This window comes from Schistocerca gregaria, chromosome 8 (genome assembly GCF_023897955.1).
Source record: "Schistocerca gregaria isolate iqSchGreg1 chromosome 8, iqSchGreg1.2, whole genome shotgun sequence".
Classification (NCBI taxonomy): domain Eukaryota; kingdom Metazoa; phylum Arthropoda; class Insecta; order Orthoptera; family Acrididae; genus Schistocerca; species Schistocerca gregaria.
The window spans coordinates 450805561-450827100 of record NC_064927.1 but is presented as its reverse complement, the minus strand read 5'-3'; positions in this window follow the sequence as shown (position 1 = coordinate 450827100).

The following is a 21540-nucleotide window of genomic DNA, read 5'->3' as shown; positions in this document are numbered from 1 at the left end:
CATTATGAATCGCTGGTTTGAAGCAGGAGCAATGCCATATTCTCCACTTCTGCACAAGAAATAATATTTAAAGAAATATTTTAAGGTTTTCATTTGACTCATCCTCGTAGACTGAAACCGGTGATCTACAACACAAAGTAAGAACTTCCATGCGACCACGACTGTGTCTAAAAATGAGACTGTAAATGCGAAGTAGCTAAGCAGGAATGGCTACAAGGAAAATTCAGACTGTAGAAACATGCGTAGCTAAGAGAAAGATAGAAGTTGCTTATAGGAAAATTACAGAGATCTTTGGAAAAGAGAGGGGCAACTGTATGAATATCAAGAGCTCTGGTGGCAAGCCAGTAGTAAGCAAAGAAGAGAAAGGTGGAAGGTACATATGGAGGGGTTATACAAGGGGAACAAACTTTATAATCTCTTATACGCAGAGAACAGGAAGCAGATAAAGATGAGATGGGAGATATGACACTGCGAGATGAAACTGACTGAGAACTGAAATACATTAAGTCGAAACAAGGCTCCTAGAGTACATGACATTCCCTCCTCAGAATTACTGAGGTGTTTGGTTGAGCTAACGAAGGCACAATTATTCCATCTGGTGTGGAAGATAAATGAGGCAGGTGAAATAGCCGGAGACTTCAGGACTAATGAAATAATTCCAGTTCAAAAGAAGGCAGTTTGGTAAGCAATAGTTGCTAAATGTTGACACGAGTTACTTACAGAAGAATAGGGGCCAACCTAGAGGAAGATCACTTTCGGATCCGGAGAAATACTGATCTACGAATCGCCTTAGAAAACGGCTTGAAGGAAGGCAAACGTAAGTTTGTAGCATTTGGAGATTTAGTGGAAGTTTTTGACAATGCAGACTGCAATACACTCTTTGAAATTCTGTAGGTAGTAGGGATAAAATACAGGCACGGAAATGTTATCTACAATTTGTACAAAAATGAGAATGCAGTTAGAAGAGTCGACGGACGGGAAAGTGGAGCTGTAGTTGAGACGAGAGGGAGACAGGGTAGTAGCTGGTTCCCCATGTTATCCAATCTGTACCATGAGCAAGCTGTGAAGGAAACCAAAGATAAATTTGGAAAAGATAATAAATTTCAGAAAAAACAAACTGGTTCTTACAGGGATGACAAAGAACTTGGTACAGCAGTTGTACGAAAAGACCGTCCCTCGAAACGAGGATATAAGACGAACACAAGCAAAACAAGGGTAACAGAATGCAGACAAATTAAATCAGGCGATGAAGGGGGAATTAGGTTATGAAACGAGAAACTAAAAGCAGTAGATGAGATTTGCTGTTTGGGAGGCAAAATAACTGACGACGGGCGAAGTAGACAGGATATCAAATGTAAACTGTCAACAACAAGACAAGCATTTCTGAAAAAGAATTTGTTAACATCTAAATAAATTTTAGCGTTTGGAAGTCTTTTTTGTGGTATTTCTCTTGCAAGCAGCCATGTACGGCAGTGAAACGTCGACGACAGGCAACTCAGACAAGAAAAGAAAAAGAGAAGCTTCTAAAATGTATTACTGTACAGTAACGATGAGGGTAGGTAGAATGCAATAACTAATGAAGTACTGAATCGAACGGGCGGGGGGGGTGAGGAATTTATGGGAGAGAGAGATGGAATCGGTTGACACGACCCGTTGTAATATTTCTGGATTTGCAGCCATCGTATTCAAGTACAAGACGCTCTTGGTAGAGTAGTTGAGAAGACAGCAGTGGCAAATGACGTTATGTTGTGTGAGGTATCGATGACAGATGGTTCATTCGGTTCGGGTATAGTGAGATTGTGGTTCTTCTCCGCGATTGGCTGCTGCGTTCGGAAGTTGCGTGCCAACATGAAAATCATCTGTAATTAAGACTGGTAAAAAACTAAATAGCATATTTACTTGCGTTTCAAGTTATAGCATCTCTCAATCCCGTGCTATCATTCCATTATTACACAAGTATTTATAACCAGCAGAATAATGAACAACTGCTAAACGAAAAGACAGACGAAACATCTCAGTGATCTACGGGTCGCGCCTAACATGGATGGCGTGCGAAGTGGCTCGGCTGTAAGGTCAGAGCTGGTTCGGCAGCGTCCGAGGACAGACGTTGCCTGCCGCGGTCAGTTTTAGGTTAAGACTTTACTACCAATGTATGGTTCTATGGACGTGTAGTTGAGAACTGTGATAGCAACTGCAGAAATACTCAGTTCATTAATTTGTTGAAGAATATAAATTATTTGTGACTCTAAAGTGGAATGTAATTGTGCAGTTTCTCGTGAAAGCGTGTGTAATCCCGTATAAACAAACTGATTGGAAATTTATTCTCACAGCTTCAAGATAACGGATTCACGCCCTATATTCTGTTTTCTGCGCAGGGACAACTATAGAAGACTGTAGTTTGGTGAACATTTATTAGAACTTATGCCATTCCACTGAAGGCGTTGGAAGCAAATAGGCGCGTCGCGTGTACTGGGTAGAGCAACGTGGAGGGCTGCACAAACCATTCTTCGAACTGGAGACCAGAACAACTCATGTGCCGAATTCGCGTATTTGCGCGATTTTGTGTGTGTGTGTGTGTGTGTGTGTGTGTGTGTGTGTGTGTGTGCAATGTTGACACCAATTTAAAAAGGAACGGACGAACATTAGTAAGGACGTAAAGGTAACATGAAGTAACGGCAACAACCTTCTCAATTCTCCTTCGCTGGAGCAAAAAAAAAGTATCTTCGTTCATAATAACTGATGTTTCTAAGAGCAAGTAGGAAATTGCAAGCCAGGCACACAATAAAAACGGTAGAAAGCTATACGAGAGCGACCTTCGATTCCTAAAGAAGACATCCCGCAGCTAGAGCCGCTTTTCCGGAATCGAAATTGGAATGTTTACACGACCGAGCGGAAGCGGTACTGCGAAACGGGTTGGTTGATATGCGTGAGGTGACCAAAAGGCGTGGTCATCCGTCCCATCGGATTGGGGAAGGATGGGGAAGTCGGTAGTGCCCTTCCAAAGGAATCATCCCGGTATTTGCCTGAAGCGATTTAGGGGAATCATGGCAAACCAAAATCAGAATGGCCGGACGCGGGTTTCAACCGTCATATTCGTGAATGCGAGTGCTAACCACTGCGTCACCTCGCTCGCAGAGAAACGGGTTTACGGAAAAAGTTCTGGGTGTCCCTCAAATCAAAACCCAGTGATTGTGTCTTCCAATGGCCACAGAAACGTTTGGAAGGAAGTCACAAAGCTGGTACCTATTTTGAACGTGCGTACGTCGCTTGCGTGCTGTACGCTCACCTGGAGCAACCCACGGCCGGCCGTTTCTCGGCGCTAGCAGACGTCTCTCAACGCACTCCCAGCGGACTGACAAATAGCCCTTACCCGGGAGATTAATCGCCCCCATTAAGCAAGCAGGCCCGATTAAGCAAGCAGGCCACGACCCTCTTGGCTGATTCAGCCAACACGCTCGGAACGTGTCACCAGGGCCAGGCTATTCACTGGGTGCTTAACTGCGTTTCCCAGCGGAGATTGTCTCGACACCATCACGTCCGGTAGCCTGTAGCCACTGTTAACTGACTTCACAGTGATCAAGGTACGTAAGACAGCTGCGTCCGTTCGCGCCGTTGAAGAAGGTATACTTCGACAGTGACTCACGTAATTATTCGGACACTCATTTTAATAACTAGCCCTTGCGACACTCTGGGCCTAAGGTTCAAAGAAAATAGTGCACATGGTAACTGATAGTTAATGCCCTGTTCTACAGAGTTCACCACGGTAAAATGTTTACGTTTAGGAATCAGGGGAGAGCCAGTAAACCTGTAACCTGCAAACGCAGTTGACATGTGTCAACAAAGTTATTTGGACACACTCCGTTGTCTTGCAGATCATGATGGTGGTGGTGATGACGACTGGTTTTGTGGCGCCCATCAACAGTCCCGATATGTTTTTCCCCCCACAGTCCAATCTCTTTCCCCCCACCGCAGTCCAATCTCTTTCCCCTCCCACAGTCCAATCTCTTTCCCCTCCCACAGTGCAATCTCTTTCCCCTCCCACAGTGCAATCTCTTTCCCCTCCCACAGTCCAATCTCTTTCCCCCCCCACAGTCCAATCTCTTTCCCCCCCCACAGTCCAATCTCTTTCCCCTCCCCACAGTCCAATCTCTTTCCCCTCCCCACAGTCCAATCTCTTTCCCCTCCCCACAGTCCAATCTCTTTCCCCTCCCCACAGTCCAATCTCTTTCCCCTCCCCACAGTCCAATCTCTTTCCCCTCCCCACAGTCCAATCTCTTTCCCCTCCCCACAGTCCAATCTCTTTCCCCTCCCCACAGTCCAATCTCTTTCCCCTCCCCACAGTCCAATCTCTTTCCCCTCCCCACAGTCCAATCTCTTTCCCCTCCCCACAGTCCAATCTCTTTCCCCTCCCCACAGTCCAATCTCTTTCCCCTCCCCACAGTCCAATCTCTTTCCCCTCCCCACAGTCCAATCTCTTTCCCCTCCCCACAGTCCAATCTTTTCCCCCCCACAGTCCAATCTTTTCCCCCCCACAGTCCAATCTTTTCCCCCCCACAGTCCAATCTTTTCCCCCCCACAGTCCAATCTTTTCCCCCCCACAGTCCAATCTTTTCCCCCCCACAGTCCAATCTTTTCCCCCCCACAGTCCAATCTTTTCCCCCCCACAGTCCAATCTTTTCCCCCCCACAGTCCAATCTTTTCCCCCCCACAGTCCAATCTTTTCCCCCCCACAGTCCAATCTTTTCCCCCCCACAGTCCAATCTTTTCCCCCCCACAGTCCAATCTTTTCCCCCCCACAGTCCAATCTTTTCCCCCCCACAGTCCAATCTTTTCCCCCCCACAGTCCAATCTTTTCCCCCCCACAGTCCAATCTTTTTCCCCCCCACAGTCCAATCTTTTCCCCCCCACAGTCCAATCTTTTCCCCCCCCACAGTCCAATCTTTTCCCCCCCCCACAGTCCAATCTTCCCCCCCCCCCCACAGTCCAATCTTTTCCCCCCCACAGTCCAATCTTTTCCCCCCCACAGTCCAATCTTTTCCCCCCCACAGTCCAATCTTTTCCCCCCCACAGTCCAATCTTTTCCCCCCCACAGTCCAATCTTTTCCCCCCCACAGTCCAATCTTTTCCCCCCCACAGTCCAATCTTTTCCCCCCCACAGTCCAATCTTTTCCCCCCCACAGTCCAATCTTTTCCCCCCCACAGTCCAATCTTTTCCCCCCCACAGTCCAATCTTTTCCCCCCCACAGTCCAATCTTTTCCCCCCACAGTCCAATCTTTTCCCCCCACAGTCCAATCTTTTCCCCCCACAGTCCAATCTTTTCCCCCACAGTCCAATCTTTTCCCCCCACAGTCCAATCTTTTCCCCCCACAGTCCAATCTTTTCCCCCCACAGTCCAATCTTTTCCCCCCACAGTCCAATCTTTTCCCCCACAGTCCAATCTTTTCCCCCCACAGTCCAATTTAGCCACTGTCATAAATGATGAGGATGATGATGAAATGATAGGAAACACACAAACACCCAGTCCCTGGGCAGAGAAAATCCCCAAACTGACCAGGAATCGAACCCAAGACCCCATGATCCAGAGGTAGCATGTCCTGCAAAGGTCGTGTGTACAGGAGCCATGGGTAGTGTGAATGTAAGCATTCAACAAGGTAGTGTGCATAGTACAGCTGAAGTAACGATGGGCCACAGAGAAAGAGAGAGCACATTCGAACAGCAGCAGCTAGTAATTTTTCACCACGTTACAGGCTTCAATGCGACCACACAACCGGCCTTATACTCCGTAAACTCGTATTTTGCTCATCAGGCTGCAATATGCAACTGTATCGAATGATTTACAGAATTCAAGGAACACAGCATCTACCTAGGCTCCGGTATCTACCGTCTACTGGGTCTCGTGGACGAATAGATCGAGCAGTGTCTCACATGGCAGCATCCCGACACCACCACTTGAAGGAACAGCTGGCCGGTCATTGAAACGATAAAGGTGATGACGTAAAACTGCAGTTCAGCAGCGGCAGACTTTTACAGGAATGGAATATAGATGTAGCTTGTCCGCCATGACAATTGTCTTAATAAAACTGTACTTGACGAAATATTCTTCGTACGAGCAAAACAGATGGTGGCGATGTGAAACATAGTGTGCGGCGGTGAGTGGTTTACTTCCTGGCAGTTTCACAGGGAGACGCCAATGATGCTGGCGGTGTGCTAATCCACCGTGACCCAGGCCCGGCAACTGCGCTGCTGGTAGCCAGTCTCTTTCCTCCAAACTCTAACTCTTGATATTCGTTATTGCAGCCTGTCATTATCAGGGAGGAGAAGGCAGTCTTAATATGGTTTATTGAATAAAATTTTTTTGAAGAAAAATACTTTTACTGCCTAGACGTCTGTGTCCCTATCACAGAGTACGGTGACTAGTTTCGGTTGCTATCTGCAACCACCTACAAATCGTTCAAAGTGTAAGAAAGTGGTGAATATGCATTGGAAAGCATCATGAACTGTAATCATGCAACAACAGGTATTCATAAATACTAAGACACCAACGGCATGTAGTTTAAAAACACGTGAACAAGTCAGGTGGTAGACCGTAAACTCGGAGACTGATGGTAATATAGGAAAATGTATAGTTGCATGAGCAAAAATTGCATGAAAAGCTCATTATTTGCGATAGTATGCCAGGTTTTATCGTGAGAACGGTATATGCAACGGTTCCAAAAATTGTCAGCTGCTGGCTTACCAAAGAACGATCGTGCACGGCCGATGAAGTAGTCATCTTTATAAAATGTTCACAGGTTGAAGAATAGTAGGACGTGTCTTGTCAGGCTGGTGGGCTTGCAGCAATTTCCTATTATTCTTCAACCAGTGCGCATTTTATAAAGATGACTACCTCATACACCATGCAGGATCATTCTTTTGTAAACCAGGCTACGGAACAGCTGACATTTGGAACAGTTGCACATATTATTCTCACGATAACACCTGCTGTAATATTGCAACCAACAAGCTTTTGACGTAATTTTTGTTCACGCAGCTGTACACTTTCGTGTAACAGCGTCATCCTGCGAGATTACGATCAGCAGCCTGGCTTGTTCACGATGATGTTTTTAAACTACATACTGTTGGTGTACTGCTATTTACAAATGCATGTTATTACATGACTACGGCTAATGATGCTTTCCAATGCGTATTCATAGGTTTTGCACATTTTGAACGATCTCAAAGTGGTTGCAGATAGCAGCCGAAACTAGTTAGCGTACTTTAATTGAGATAAGGAAATTGCGATCTAGGTGTTAAAAGACTTTTCTTTTAAAAAATTGTATTTAATAAACATGATAATTGTGTTTGCTGTTCACCATTCTATGCACGGAGGTGCCCCTGGTACTCAGTTTTAATATTATTGTGCTCCGTTATACAGTCTTATGTTTCGCTGACAGTTGACACGCTTGTTGCTTAAAACAGGATCGCCCTGTGCAACCTAAGTGGCGTTGAAAATATACAGTACTTCTAGAAAAATGCCTGTACTATTAATGAAAGTATTATACTAGAAATTGAAAACATGTAAGATAGAGTCAATGGGGAAGTTGCCTGGTTGGTTGGGAGGCGGGGGGAGGGGAGGGGAAACCAAACAACGAGGACATCGCTCCCATGATCGAGGGTGGCAGAAATCTAGGGAGGGGAAAAAAAAACAACCAGTACAGTCGAGTCAAGGGAAAGGGATAATGGGCAAACAAAGAGGGAAAAGGGGCGTCAGTGCAGCAGAAAGAGGGAATAACAGGAGGAGATTGAAAGGAGAGGGGGGGGGGGGGGCAAATTGTGAGCACAACGCATTGGGTAAAACAGCAGGGCTAAAACACACAAGGAAAGGGGAAACAAAATTGCACAAGGATCAGACAAAACCCAGGAGAAAATTCAAGGACTTAAACTTCAGAAGGCAAACCACTTCTGTGAAGAAAACCGAGGACAGACGTATCCACGTCAGTTTTGTTTTGTTTTGTTTTGTTTGAGGGCGCAAACACAACTAGGATCACACACGTTCCTGTCAGAACTGTACAACGCGAAGACAAAGAAGAGCTAAAAACGACTACATGTTAATCCCATTCCACAGAATAGAAGACAGCTAAAAACAGAGACGCAGAGAAAGATCTGTGAAATACGCCATAGAGAAACACAAGCCATGAACTAAAAATTAAGTGGCCTTCGCCATGTTGTTACGACAGGAAATGGCGGACCGTCAAAGGCTGAGGTCAACGAGCGATGGCTAAAAAGAGAGTGCCCAATACACATCCTAGGGCCGAGAGGAGGTCGTTCTAGCCGTATGGAGAGGCTTATTAACCCGGATCTTGTTGCCATGAAGGGAGGACCAATGGTGACATCACCAACCGACAGACAGACAGCAAAACGGAGATCAGAGGGAATGTAAGGACTAGCCGGCTAACTTACATGGACTGCAGCCTTGGCAGTGGCCTCATTTCCTCCCGGAAGAGTGTTGTGGAACAAACAATGGGACACCATTGCAGCGATGGAGGCTTTTGGACTCCAGAAGAGATCTGAGTCAGGTACCACGGAACTAACCAAGAGGGACAAGAGAATCGTGGTAAGAAGACAAGAAGGGGAGATGGAAAACACTGCAGAGAGAAGCGAGACAGAACTCAATCGACAAGCCCATTCGAGGGCTGACAGCAGGTGGGCGATGGCCAGAAGCCACAAAAAGAATAGGAGAGGTGAGCGGACAGTGATGGAATTGAAAACCAGCAGCTGGGACCGACAAACCAAAGGGGGGGGGGGGGGGGGAATCCCAGCGTCAACCAGAAGATGATGCACATAGTTAGTGAAAGGCACCAGTCACTAAGCAGCCACCATGATGGTGAACAGGGTCAAAGAGGAACAGAGTGTAAGGGTCAGTTGATTCATGAACTTGACAACATACCCAAGACGAGATAGAACTAGTGCTCAATAAAGGCAGAGAAGAGTCAAACGATCTACAGCCCAAGAGGTGTGGGCAAGGAAGAAAGAACACTGAGTCTACACAAACAGCCAACCTTCCGATGATGGATATGGGGGAAGTCAGTAACCTTGTTGTCGAAAAGAAGACCCAAGAGACGGAACTAAGGGAACACAGTCTACGTCGAGCGTCGAGGAAGAGCCCTCTGGGTCATGATTGGTCATAGAATGGCGACGGAAATACACGACCCTCGGCTGAAGGGGATAGAACTGAAAACCATGTGAGTGTGCAAGTGGAAGAGCGTTGGATGGTACTTGGGACTGCTGTTCCATAGAAACCACCGAGTAGGAGCTGGCCCAAATACAGAAATCATCCACATACAGAGCAGGGCAGCAGTGTCAGCGGCCTCATTTCCTCCCATAACGAGACAAAGAAGAATACCTGATACGGAATTCTGTGGAACTCCATTCTCCTGGGCCTGCAGAGAGCTGACAACGGTTCCGACCTGAACTATGAACGACCGGTGTACACGAACTGCCGAGGGACCCCAGAGACCCCATTCATTGAGTGTAAGGAAAATGTGATGTCGCCAAGTCGTCTAGTAAGCGTTACGAAGATTGAAGAAAACTGTAGTTTCCAATCGAGGCAGATAATCAGATACAGTTCCTCCCAAAAGACGGGCTGGTAAGGAGACAAAAGGTCGTGAGATTCATGGAGCCAATTGAGACGACAAGCCACTATGAACTTTAGTAACTCGCCTGACATTGGTCAGGCTGACTGGCCAGTAACTACCAAGGAATGAAGGATCCTCGCCAGGCTTAAGGACAGCAACCACAATACTGTCTCTCCTCTGTGAGGGGAAAATGCCTTGGAGGCAAATACGGTTGAACACCCAGAGGAGATATATTTATTGTGGAGGATTGAGATGTTGAAGCAATTGGTTATTGGTGGAATCCGAGCAATGGGCTGAGTCGTGGTAAGAAGAGAGGGCCAGAAGCAGCTCCCACTCAGTAGGAGGTTCACTACAGGATTCCGTCTGATAAGGGGTAAAGTATAAGCAGGAAACTGCAGCCGGCTGTTTCCAGAAGAGGAAGGCGGCTGGATATGAGGATGACACTGATGCCGTCGCAAAATGGGTCAAAAGGTGTTCTGCGTGAACTGATGGATCTGTATAGAGGCCGTCTGGAAGGGGAAGCCTCGGAATGGAAGACTGCAGCTGACAACCTCGGCGAGTGACGAACGTTCGAATGGCTCTGAGCCCAAGGACAACACAGAACACCCAGTGACGAAGGGGCACAAGAAGTTACGAGACAAAGTACCAATGAGGAATCTTTGGCCTGTAGACAACTGTGTGAAGTGATGGTGTTGTGTTTGTTCCTGTGCCTCGTACGATAAACAATGTGATATTATCAAAATACGGACGTCACGATATAATAGACATTGTCTATGCACAGAGTATACGTAATTCTGCACACTAAAATAAACTAATTTTTGTTAACAAGGACAGTAACAATAGGAACATAATCCTGTGGCGGAACTACAAAAAAAAAAAAAAAAAAAAACAAAAAAAACTGCGCGTCATTTCACATTCATTGGCAACTAGCAATGGATGTAGAAATGACATTTAAACCACTGATGACAACAGTATGCTACCGAAACAGGTCGTCGCAATAATTGATGGGTTCAAAAAAAAATTTCTTAAGACAGTCGGACTTCAACGAATTCCATGCAGCGTGGGCTGCTATATAAAGGAGAAACGTTAGCAAAAATTTCGGAAAGTACTTGACTGATTTACTTCAAATTTTTACAAAATACTCTAACAAGCTTCCAAACGGATGTAGGCTAATACACTTTTCTCAACAACACTGTACAGGCTTTCTATTGCAACAAAACGCGAGAAAGAAACCGCTGTTCCAAAGTATGAAAATCTACAGTTTCGTTTTCTTCGTCACGCCCTGTTTAACGAAAAACCTCTATATTAAGGAAGTTGTATTTACAGCTTATCGGCTTAACGATCAGAATACTATTACACGATCTGAATCGTCAGAAACATTGTAATTGGCAGATTAGAACTATGCGAAATAGTGTCATTGAAGCTAGTATCCTTACAGATCCTACAGCTGCAGACGCCTCTCGTACACCATATGCTAATGATCCCAAACGATTTACGAGTCAGTTTAAGCGAATCAAGGAAGTCAAAACTGTATGGAGGATGACCGATGACAGTGAACCCAAGGCGTCGGAAAGCTTCTATTCTCTTCTTGTCTAAACTGTTTATCGTCCATGTTTCATAACTACACACGACTACACTCCAGGAAAAAATCTACAGAAAACACGCACGTCTGTATTTGATGTTAACAAATTCCTCTTTTTCACAAATGCTTCTGTTGCCATTGCCAGTCTACATTTTATATCCTCTCAACTTTGGCCTTCGTCATTTATTTAGCTTCCCAAATAGCAAAACTTTACTATTTCTAGTGTCTCATTTACTAATCTAGTTCCCTCAGCATCACTTTATTTAACTGGACTGCATTGCATTATCCTTGTTTTGCTTTGTTTGATGTTCATCTTACGCCCTCCTTTCAAGGCAGTGTTCACGGCATTCAACTCTTCTTCCAAGTCCTTTGCTGCCTCTAACAGGATTACAGTATCGTCGGCAAACCTCAATGTTTTATTGCTTATTCCCGAGTTTGACTGCTTATCCGCATTTTTCTTTTGTTTCCTTCATTGCTTCCTCAAAGCACACATTAAACAACACTGGAGATAGCCTACAACCCTGTCTCACTCCCTTCTCAACCACTGCTTCCCTTTCGTGCCCCTCCTTCCTCAACTAACCTTTTCTCAATGTTCAAATGTGTGTGAAGTACTAAGGGACCAAACTGCTAAGGTCATCGGTCCCTAGACTGGCACACTACTTAAACTAGCTTGTGCTAAGAAGAAAACACATACACATGCCCGAGGGAGGACGCTAACCTCCGGCGGGAGGGGCCGTGCATTTCGTAACATGGCGCCTCAAACCACTTGGCCACTGCGCGCGACAACCAACCTTCTCAAGAAATTCGTACATTCAGTATTGCCTCGCGTGTTCCTATATTTCTCCTGAATCCAAACTGATCTTCCCCGAGGTCGGCTTCTACCAGTTGCTCAACTCTTCTGTAAAGAATTCGAGTTAGTATTTTGTAACCACAACTTATTAAAGTGATAGGTAACATTCAGACCAGTCAGCAACTGCTTTCTTTGGAATTGGAATTATTACATTCTTCTTGAAGTCCGAATGTGTTTCACCTGTCTCATACATCTTGCTCAACAGATGGAATAATTTTGTCATTGCTGTCTCTCTCAAGGCTATCAGCAGGTCTGACCGAATGCCTTCTGCTACCAGGCCTTATTTTGACTTAGGTCTTTCAGCGCTCTGCCACAGTCTTGTCGCAGTGTCATGTCTCTCATCTCATTTTTATGTACGTCCTCTTCCATTCCTATAATATTGCCTTCAAGGTTACCTCTCTTGTATAGCCCCTATATATTCGTTCCACCTTTCAGCCTTTCCTTAGGACCGGTTTTCCATCTGAGCTCTTGATATTCATACAGCAGCTTCTGTTTTCTCCGAAGGAGATTATGTAGATAGAATCTGGATAAGTTGAAAGAACCACAGGCTGTTGAGAGTTTCAGAGGGAGCTTTGTGCAACGATTGACTAGAACAGGGGGGGGGGAGGGGGAGGGGGAGGGAAGCAATATAAGTAGAAGTCGAATGAGTACCTTTAAAAGATGAAATAGTGAAAGCAGCGGAGGACGAAATAGGTAAGAAGACAAGGCCCAGTAGAAATCCTTGGATAAGATAGAAGAAATTGGATTAAATTGATGAAAGGAGAAAATTTAAAAATGCAGCAAATGAAGCAGGGGAAAGGGAATAGAGACGTCTAAAAAATGAGTGATAGGAAGTTCAAAATGGCTAAACAAGAGTGGCTAGAGGACAAAAGTAAGGATTTATATGCCTAGTTCACTTTAGAAGTATTAAGAGCAATTTGTATCGCCGCGTGGGATTAGCCGAGCGGTCTAGGTCGCTGCAGTCATGGACCGTACGGCTGATCCCGGCGAAGGTTCGAGTCCTCCCTCGGGCATGGGTGTGTATGTTTGTCCTTAGGATGATTTAGGTTAAGTAGTGTGTAAGCTTAGAGACTGATGACTTTAGCAGTTATGTCCCATAAGATTCCACACACATTTGAACAATTAGTATCAGCTATGTCGCGAGAATGAACACTGCAGTGAGCCATTACTTTTGTTAACCTGTTTCGCAAGCTAACATCATGCCACAGGGCTGATAGCCACCGAGAAATTCAACATCCTTACTGGAGTCGTACGGAGTGGAACAGAGAATCGGACATGAGAAGTGTATGAAAATCCCTACAGAAGTTCCTAAGCTTAGCCTGAACATAACCGTCAGAAGCCGCGGCGGAGGACTTAAATTTGTTATATGTACAGAAGGAGAAGTGCATATTGATTCCTGCAATAATTATTTCGTGTGGTTCAATGGCCTAGTGCAAGTCTTTCACTTAGAGGCCGTTTCATGTCCGTTCATTGACTTCATCCATGAAGGTGCGCGGGCAGTACAGAATTGTCGAACCCCAGAATGGTAAATGACAATGGGTAACACAGCCGCGACGATTGCGTCTGGGAGTGAGCAGAGCACGTCGCCGCCGCCGCCCGCCGCCGCCCGCCGCCGCCGCGGCGAAGATCAAACGGACGCTGTCTATTGCGCAGCAACAGCCAGCACTGCGACAGACATATTTATAATCAATGAGAAGATAACCGGAGCGGCGGAAACTACTGGCACTGCTCTGCAAGCAGACTGTGACAGCTGCGGCGCGGGAACAAATACGAGCTAGGCTATCGAAATAATTAGTACTACCAGAGCGGTTCGTACAAAAATTTTTACCTATGTGCTACAATGTGGTGGCCTACAACTTTGCAACGGTAGTAATCTTAATTAAATTGAATACATTAGTTTTACATATACAAATTTAACTGTTTAAATATATTTAAACATACAGGGCTTTTCAAAAAGGACTTTACAACTTTGAAAATTCGTATAAATTAATTCATAGTACCCACAGAGGTGGGTCAGTCTGTAGGGAAATACATCAAGTTTTGTCTCGCGTAGTTCGCTAGTACCGAATCGCACCGTAAGGAGCGCTAGCGACAGTTGCGTTGAAGATGGCTGCCTTCACTGGAACCGTGTTAGCTGTGTGCTTTGGTTTGAAGAATCGAAGTGCACGACAGCAGTTCAGCGCATTTTCGGTAGCAAGTACGCTAAAGATCCTCCTATTAGGTCTACAATTTATGAGTGGCATAAATGCTTTTAGAAACATGGTGCTCGGTAAGACATGGGACATAATCGGGTCGTACAACCACATCTGACGATGTCGTTGAGCGAGTGAGACAAAATTTTGTTGACAGCCCTACGAAACTGACCCGGCGTGCATCCCGCGAACTGCTTGGGCGTATGTTGAGAAACCGTTTACATTTGAAACCGTACAGATTGACGATCGTATAAGCAATAAAAGGCACTGATAAAATTCCTCGCGAGAACTTCTGTGAGTATATACTAAATCGATTACATGAGGATGAACATTCCTTGGACAAAAATCATCTTTTCTGACGAGTCGACTTTTCACTTAAGTGGCAAGGTTAACACACACAACTGTAGGATATGCAGCAGTGAAAATCCACATCAAACATTGCAACATGTTAGTGATAGCCCTAAACTGAACCTTTTTGTGCGTTGAGCAAGAACAAAGTGCACAGCCCCTTTTTTTCCGTGAGAGAACCATCAACGGGACAGTGTACCTGGCTATGTTACAACCATTTTCGATAGCACAATTCGATGAGGATGACCAAGAACGAAATGTTTACTTCATGCAAGATGGTGCACCATCCCACTCCCTGGCTGACGTCCGGATTTTCTCAGTGACCGCTTCCGCTTTCCAGGTCAACAGATTGGACGTGATGCGCCAATTGCATGCCCCCCCCCCCCCCCCCGTTCCCCAGACCTAGCACCGATCTTTTTATGGGGATTCATCAAAGCTATCGTGCTTATACCTCCTGTGCCGGCTTCTCTACTTGAACTTAGAGCAAGAATTTACGCCGCCACTGACCGAGCAATGCTACAGCGAGTTTGGGAGGAAATTGACCTCCGATGGGATGTGTGCAGCATAACCAACGGAAGCCACAAACAACATCTTTAGTTTAAAGTAAAGAAACTTCACGTTTCCTTGCATAATAACACTAAACCCAGCTCTGTATCTCCTTTCAATGAATTTATATGAATTTTACAATTTGTAAAGTCCTTTTCGAAACACCATTTACTATTTGCTGATACATGCATATTCTTTAGTCTACTTATTTCTGAGGTAGTTTCTTCCATACATCTATCATTTATTAAGTTTTGTCGATTAGCAGGTTATTCCAGGATTGTGCAGTTTAATGTATCATCCAGTTGCCCAATAAAATTATGGAATATTTAATTAATGTTTCTATTAATAAACTGTACATTTGTACAACGTATAGAATGGAAATTCGTTATGGTATACAATGTATGAGTCCATTTTAGGTATGTGACAATTGATGTATGTAAGGATTTTATAAAAATTATTACTGTAAATTCACTTTATAGTATTGTCCTTTATTCCTATTCTGTTTTTATTCTGTCTTTGTATTTCTTGGTTCGTAATTTGTCGATGTTATCATTACTGTTTATGCATACAGACCTGAAGATGGCTTACTGAATCACCGAAACTGCTATCCATGTAATAAATAACATCGAAAGGACGGCTGTAGTGTTCCATTTTATTGCAATATCCGAGTCAGGCTACCTATTAGTGAAAACTGTATCAAAATACTTACGGAAGATCCTGAGATTTGCCCGAGCACACAGACGGGATCACGGCAGGGAACTTCAATTGATGAGTGTATAAAAAAAAGATAGAAGTAACTCTATGACGCGACAGATAAAGGCCGAAGTGCGGCAGTGGTATATTCCCGATCTCCTCCTGTGCGCCTTTTATACTACCTCTGGCGTGCCTGAACTGACACGAGTTGAGCTGGCACCTTATGCAGATGACACTGCCCCTTTCGCGCAGCTGATGACGCGTCGCGTCGTCTGCAGTGAACATATAACACCCCGGGGCCACCGAATGGAGGCCCAAGCTAAATCCATCCAAAACCCACGCTCGGGAAATAATCATGGAAAGGCTGCCTGAAGACTTACTACCGGTGCAGCCACACTTTGGTGGAACGCTGAATATATCTGCGTCACAATAACAAACGCCTGACATCGGGCCCGCACGTCTGTAAAGCAAAGTGTAGACTCTGAACGCTTTACCTACTCCTCAAACCGATGACTACGCCACCTGCGCCCTGTGGTGTCCACCTCTGCTTGACCCTAATAAGGCTAGTAATAGAATGTGCCGCTGTGGGGGCTGCGGTGGCACGAACCACACTGAGAAATTACAAAAAGTGTAGAACAGCGCAATATACATGCCTTGCACCTTTCGAGGCGTTACCCTACACGGGAGCTCCACGAGAAATCAGGTATCCCAATGCTAAATGATTGCTTCAGACTGTCGTCAGTTCCACGCTACGGCGCAGCAGTTCGAGGGCTTTACTGTTAGAGAGTGTTGATTACGGTAATAGCAATTTTCGTGTCAGTGTAATTTTCCTGGATACAGTAGATACAAAGGCTCATTTTGGAATCAGGCTAAAATTTTACATATCTCAAAAATGACGCTGTAGTACTTTAAAATATCTGTTTTCTTGCTGTCTGGACGTATATGAATAGTAATAAAAGTAAATTTTGAAGAATAAAAGTTGGTACAGCTACGAAAACACGAGACTAAATTCTTGAGATGTCAAAATGAGAGACATAGGTAGACAGACAAATAGACGGATACACTATGAGAAAGTAATGACTGTGGCATACAGTAATAAAGTGTAAGGGGTAGTTTTTCTCATTCTGAAAAACACTTGTTTCGTCCTCTGTTGATTCCCATTATATATTCTCTCTAATTAACAAAACAACTTTTCAAATAACCATTTTGACATTGTAAAATTTGTAAAATAACTGAAAAATTTTGATTGGATTGTTTGGGGGAAGAGACCAAACATCGAAGTCATCGGTCTCGTCGGATTAGGGAAGGACGGGGAAGGAAGTCGGCCGTGTCCTTTCAAAGGAACCATCCCGGCATTTGCCTGGAGTGATTTAGGAAATTCCGGAGAACCAAAATCAGGATGGCCGGACACGGGATTGAACCGTCGTCCTCCCGAATGCGAGTCCAGTGCTGAAAAATTTACCGCTGACTTTATTTACGTGAAATTCTGTACAACATAAGTATCTACTCAGATAACATAGTGCGACGTTTCCACATTTCCCTGTTTTAAGAGAAATTCAAGAAGGGAGGGAGAGGGAGAGAGAGAGAGAGAGAGAGAGAGAGAGAGAGAGAGAGAGAGAGAGAGAGAGAGAGAGAGAGAGAGAGAGAGTATTCGAAGGGTGCCATTCTCCAAATTGGCTGTTTCGCGATGAGAAGTGATGAATTACTCATGAATTGGGCCACAAATTGATCAGTTCATAAACCCTCTAAAACATGGGTCATTTTAGACATTGTAAGTAGGCTGTTTAGGTTTTTATGCTGGTAACGCCATGTAGCGCTCTATATGAAAATCACTGACTGTGCTGTGTGCAGTCAGTGGCTGGTTTTCATTGCTGTAATTTGCTATTGTAGTGTTGGGCAGTTGCCTGTTAACAGCGCGTAGCGTTGCGCAGTTGGAGGTGAGCCGCCAGCAGTGGTGGATGTGGTGGTGGTGGTGGTGGGGGGGATGGCGGAGTTTTGAGAACGGATGATCTGGACGTGTGTCCATCAGAGACAAATTTGCAGGACTGGATGTCATGAACTGCTATATATATTATGACTTTTGAACACTATTAAGGTAAATACATTGTTTGTTCTCTATCAAAATCTTTCATTTGTTAACTATGCCTATCAGTAGTTAGTGACTTCAGTAGTTAGAATCTTTTATTTAGCTGGCAGTATTGGCGCTCGCTGTATTTCAGTAGTTCGAATAACGAAGATTTTTGTGAGGTAAGTGATTCATGAAAGGTATAGGTTATTGTTAGTCAGGGCCATTCTTTCGTAGGGATTATTGAAAGTCAGATTTCTTTGCGCTAAAAATATTGTGTGTCAGTTTAGTGTTGATCGGAATAGGTAAAGAGCGAAATGTCTGAATACATTCAGTTCTGCTCAACTGTTTGAAAATCAAATAATGTAAGAGGTTAATCAGCACAGTAATTCATAATTTTTTTCTAAGCGGACGTTTCAACATGTGTAATTAAATTTCATACATTCATTAAACCAATTTCGTTCCTACTGTCTCTGATTTTTTTACGCCCTGTGTCAATCTTTAGATAAAACTTTATTGACAGTGCTCGTCTTCCTGCAAAATACAAGTTACGACTGTAAGCCATGCGCAGATTCACGACATCCTCACTGGCCGTTTATCGTCCCTGCTGCAAAGTAATTGTGTGCACACAAATATATGGTTTTTTCTGCACGGCAGACCTTCCGTTCTAATCAACATTTTTCTGACTCGCCTGGAGCCGGTGAGGAAGGGGACGAGGCGGAGCAAAGCAGAGACAGAGTGAACGAGCTGTCCTGCGCCCACAGTCCCGGCGCTCGCGCAGGCTACCGCACTAGACTCGTCTCCCGACAGCGGCTATTTGAAGCTGACGACTGTTGCGCTCACTGACTGAGACGGATTAGTCGTCAAGTGGGAGTTTGTTTCAGACACTTGCCAAATGGCAAGCTGTCAGGCTGACCTGCCAAGGCAGCCGGCGGCTTTTTATAGCGGCCTTTAGCGTTCGTTAACACGGTGACGAATGTATGGGGGACGCGAGGCTAATCATCAACAAACGAAGGCGGTGGTACGAAAAGATTATTTCACCACTGAGTTTGGGATAAGTGCTCACAATACCCCTATCGCAATGTGGGGAACGTTCCTTATGGCGTCTGTTGCTGCCAGGTATGTAATGAGGCTTTGCGACCCTAGGTGGACTCTCAAATACGCTCCCAACACTCAAGTCGTCAAATCCGTATAGGAATGTGAAGGCAGTCTTTTCAGAGATCCATCAGAAGTCTGTGCGCTAATTTCAAGAACTCTCAGAACAAGAAGTTGGAGACCTATAGAATTCTTTACGACGCTGTGAGCCCGGAAAGGCTGCAACCCGATTCCCGTCGTTCTTCGTAAATGTGACACCGTGACGGCATAAAGAAGGCGTGTCGCTGCGAAGGTAAAAATCTGACCATCGAAAGTGGTGAAGTACAGGCCGTTCTACTGACATGCTGTAATTTTCCGTACGTCCTCATAATCGTCTCTACTGACCAAGACGTACAACATACTATCACTATCCAGGTGGAAGGGGGCGGAGAAGTAAGAAGAAAAACAACAAAATCGTAATTACTAACAAAGTGAAAGCAAGTAAGATGATGGTTGAAGGAAAGCCACTAAAACAGGTTTGTTTGGTTCCACCACCAGAGGAGAGCAGAAGAGGGAAGAAGAAACTAGGGGAAGAGTCGGGGGAGAGAGAGAGAGAGAGAGAGAGAGAGAGAGAGAGAGAGAGAGAGAGAGAGAGACTTAGTCAATAATCCAATAAGACATCAGGTCTGAAGAGCCTTAGTGACAAACTCCCGAAAAAATAGAACAGTGGACTGGAAGAGACAGGATCAGAAACATAGCTTGGAGAAGATCCAAGCACAACAGCAGAAGGGTTTTGCCCATGTCCATCGAGGCCGAAAGATCGCGTACAAAGGTTAACTAGGGCGATAAGGGTATATGACGAAGCATGAGACACAAGAAAGACGTGGGAGTAATTGAAGAGGCACTGCAGGAGAAGGTAAAGGTGGAGGTCCCCAACTGCGCAATGAGGTAGGTGATGTCTGAAACAAGCAAATTCGAACCACAACAACAACAACAACAACAACAACAACAACTCAAAAAGGATAGATTTTCCCCAGCTGACATGCTGCCTCCCAGTTCCTCCTATCCAGCACTGCAGAATTGCAATTTGGTGCCAAGGGCTGGAACGCTGTGGTGGGTCACCATTCACATCCCTGTCACATTCTCAGAGAGGCTCAGGTCCTTAAACAAGCTTGGTCGCCTCATCCAGTAGGTACCATCCACAATTGCTGTTCTATGTACGTGGGGAACTAACGGTCATAAAAGGCGGTCTGGTTGAACGATATCTCTGAAAACAAGCGCTGTACCTCACATATGAAGTTCTGGCCGATAACACTGTACCTGGACCAGCATAACTTTATTGACAGCTAGTTGTTTACATGACAGCTACCATAGCAACAGCCGGTCAGAGAATGAGCTTGGTCACGTTCCTATTCTATTCACTGTTGTCGTATCGCTGTTTAAGCTAAAACTGTGATTCACTTTCGTTGTTCGCATTTATTTTACGACACCGAATAACTTAAACCAACTTGGATTGTGCGCAGGAAAGTGATAAGACTATCACCACCCTGATATGCAAACCCATTACTGCAGCGAGTCAGTGTGTCCAAAACGGAAACGTGCAGTAGTTGTTATGGCAGCCATTCTGTGTACTTAGACAAACGTGAAACGATAAGGTTGCCCCCTCCCAGTCAGTCACTTTCTTATTTCGATCGTAGTATACTTCTCCCAAAAACCTATCCAATCAGACATCCACCCACACCGCCACCAACATCAACGACGACAAATTCTCTTTCCGTGGTGTACCAACGGAATAACATAGTGATGCTACGGGAATCAGACAGGAAAGGACATACAGAGTAGTATATGACGTATTTGGGTAGCAAAAGAACTGAGGTTGGGCGAAGTAGACGGGTCACAAAATGTAGACTGTCAATAGCAAGGGGGGAAAAAAGGTGAGAAAATTGTTGACACAAAGCATACATTAGAGTTTAAGGAAGTATTTTCTGAAGATATTGTTTCAGAGTACTGAAGTGAAACGTGTTTGATGAACAGTATAGGCATTTAAAGAATAGCAGCGTTTGAAATGGGGTACTACAGAAGAGTGCTAAAGATTACATGGGCAGATTGAGTAACTAACGAAGAGGCGCAAAATAGTTAGGGAAAAATGAGCTTCATGGGACAACTTGACAAAGAAGGGATGGACTGACTGGAATCGTCAGTTTGGTAATGGAGCGAAGTGTAGGTGGGGAATGAAAATTGCAGGAGACCTAGGTTTGACTATGGTAAGCAAGTTCAAACTAGTTGCGTTGCATGCAAGGGTGTGGGCAGCCAAAAGGGACGCTGTCTTCCGCGGAGTACTTAGTATCTGCCTAGTATTGGCGGACATACGAATCATCCTGCCGACGGACACCAGAAAACGACGTACCGTGGGCACTCAAACACGAACCGGCAGTTAGGCGGTTCAGCAAGTGTCTGCACACCACTCGGTACAGTTCTCTGAAGACTGCTTTTCGACTTAGCAGCCGCTTTTGCGTGCCTCAGCGATACAGATAGCCGTATAGCCGTACCGTAGGTGCAACCACAATGGAGGGGT